The sequence below is a fragment of the Pongo pygmaeus genome, chromosome 5, assembly GCF_028885625.2.
Source record: "Pongo pygmaeus isolate AG05252 chromosome 5, NHGRI_mPonPyg2-v2.0_pri, whole genome shotgun sequence".
NCBI lineage: Eukaryota > Metazoa > Chordata > Mammalia > Primates > Hominidae > Pongo > Pongo pygmaeus.
In genome coordinates, this window is record NC_072378.2 from 82,010,921 (window position 1) to 82,013,964 (window position 3,044).

Genomic DNA, 3,044 nt, shown 5'->3' on the forward strand with positions numbered 1-3,044 from the left:
CAATTTTACATATCAAACTAAGACTTTTATGGACTAAGATTATTTTCAGTTGCAGAAATAGGACCTCCTAAATACTCATTTTAAACAAGAAAAGTAAATCATCACACATTTCTAATACTTAAAACCAGAGATGATTTCTTTAAATTTTATTAGATTTTGAGAAGACACTCTTGATTATGGAAAATAGAAAATTTCTCACCTTAGTTCTCAGAAAATTCAGTATCCATGAGTGTTTAAAAATATAAAATTTGTTATTTAATACTATTATTCCCAAATAAAGCTTAGATAGGTTCAGGCCAAATAAGTACCTAGCCTCAAGGAAGTAGCACCTAAATCATTTTGGTTATTAACACTTTAAACAAACTAGCTTATTAGATTTGCTAGCTAGGATTGGGACACTTCTGTAGCTGGAACTACTAGAGGAGGTCCAGAACCCCCCAAACTATTTGAGAACAGCAGTAGAGATTAGGGTGTTATAAAAAGAAGATATGCAGCAAAGAGAAGGCAGTAGGTAAAGGGGGACCTCTGGGAAGGAAAGATGAAGACTTTAAGGAAGGGAAATGGTGCTAATGACAAATTTTGCTAACTTTTAAATTTCATTACTTTAGAGAACAGAATTCTAGGAGCCACAGAGGAAGGTCTTACAGTCCAAGAACAAGAGCACCTAAGCAAGTTACATGTCTTCTATGAAGAGCAGCTGATAAAATCTGGGAGAATGGCCCAGTCATACTGGCTATTCCACTTTGCAATCTATGAAGTCCCTAGAATAAGAATAACCCCAAAAAGAGGAGAGCAGACAACAGAGATCCCAGACAATAGAAAACCATCATCTAGGCTTTATCTTTTTTGTTGCAAATATCTCTTCAATTGAACCATAAAACTTCATAAAGTTAATAGATAAATCAGAACTTTGGAGGGATACGATGGCGTGGACATGTAGCTTTTCTTTCTTTGAAGTGCCACAGAATTGTTAAACTAAAATATCAGCTATTTTGAGGCATGGGTGTGTAGGAAGACTTTTTTCTCACTCAACTCATGCGTATTTTATGGTATAGATTTTTTTTTAAGTGAAGTAGCTTAAGTAAACCTCTGATCAATTAGTGACCTAGGAATAATTACTGTTTTCCACCCCATGTCTTTCTCTACCCTCATTAAATATAAATATGTCTTAAAATATTACAATAACACTTGTGTTGTAATTCCAAAAAAACCTCAAATTGGCATCCTTCCTTTTATACACTGTTCACACCTAAATATTGCACAGACTTTTTAATACAGAAGATTGTGGACTGCTGTCATGAGACTATAGGATTGATATTCTTCATTTTTCTACTGCTCAGTTGAATTGCAGTTTGCAAATTAGTCGATCTTTGACTTTCAAGGATTTTACACTTATAGACTCAAGCATTACAAGTGACACCAAAGGTCCTTAAAATGTAATAATTTATCATTTCACTAAGATTCACATTTGAAAGCATACACCTTGAGGCGGATATGGGAGTGCCATGCCACTATCTGAACTTTGTGGTTTCCTGCTCATTGTCATGTATTCAACTTTTGGAACAAGTCCGTAGTGAATGGAAAGTCTGGCGTACATGTGAATTTAAAACAATGTAAAAGGGTTGAGACCAGCCCTTTCACCTCTTTCCCATCCTCTTCTTTCTCTTTCTTTATCCCTCTTGATGCTTTGAAGCATAACATAAATATATCTCATAAGGAAAATTTTATAAATCAGTTAGTGTTTTTATATTTTACCCTTCTAAGGGATATTTGCACTTGAGCAAGGAAAAGTGAAGAGTATTGCTAACTGAAAAGAAAAATCCCTAATGGGGTAGAATTTAAAGTCCACTTTTACATAGGTTGTGGGAGTCATTTTGTGGTAAATGGTAATACAAATGGTGAAAAAGTATCTCATGGCCATATTGCCCTTATAAAATATGTGAAATTTGTTATAGGAAATAATTATTTCTTGCTAAAAGTGCAACTATCTTTTAAGTCAGTGGTTTCCAAACATAGACTGTACATCACAATCTCCTATGAAATTTTTTAAAAACCACAGATTCCATGTCCCAACTCAGTAGCCTATTTTCTGAGCCTTGCACCCAGAAAGTTATTGTCTTCACAAGATTTACCAGCGGTTTGTAAATTATTGGGGTTTTTTAATCTTTTGCTTTTTTTTTTTTTTTTTTTTTTTTTTACAGAATCATCTTTTGGCTTTGTTGAATTATTTTCCTTTTTTTTTTTTTTGTCTTTCTTTGGTTTTATTTTCCTACACTTTCTAACTTCTTGGGGGTGGATACTTAGCTCATTAATTTTCAGCCTCTCATTTTTTTTAATTATATGAATTTTAAGTCATTAAATTTCCCTCTGAGTTTCACCTTAGCTATGTCCTGTAAATTTTAAAACATAGTATTTTCAGATTACTGACAAGATGGTCAAATAGAAACAGCTCTGGTCTGCAGCTCCCAGTGACATCAATGGAGAAGGAGGGTGATTTCTGCATTTCCAACTGAGGTAGCTGACTCATCTGATTGGGACTGGTTAGACACTGCATGCAGCCCACAGAGGGTGAGCCAAAGCAGCGTGGGGCGTTGCCTCACTCAGAAAGCACAAGGGGTCAGGAAATTCCCTCCCCTAGGCAAAGGAAGCCTTGAGGGACTGGCATGAGGAATGGTGCATTCCCGCCCAGGTACTACGCTTTTCCCACGGTCTTTGCAACCTGCAGACAAGGAGATTCCCTCAGGTGCCTACATCACTGGGGCCCTGGGTTTCAAGCACAAAGCTGGGCAGCCATTTGGGCAGACACTGAGCTAGCTGCGGGAGTTTTTTTTCATACCCCAGTGGCTCCCGGAACACCAATGAGAGAGAACCATTCACTCCTCTGGAAAAGGGGCTGAAGCCAGGGAGCCAAGTGGTCTAGCTAAGCAAATCCCACTCCCACAGAGCCCAGCAAGCTAAGGTCCACTGGCTTGAAATTCTCACTGCCAGCACAGCAGTCTGAAGTTGACCTGGGATGTTGGAGCTTGGTCGGGGAAGGGGCGTCC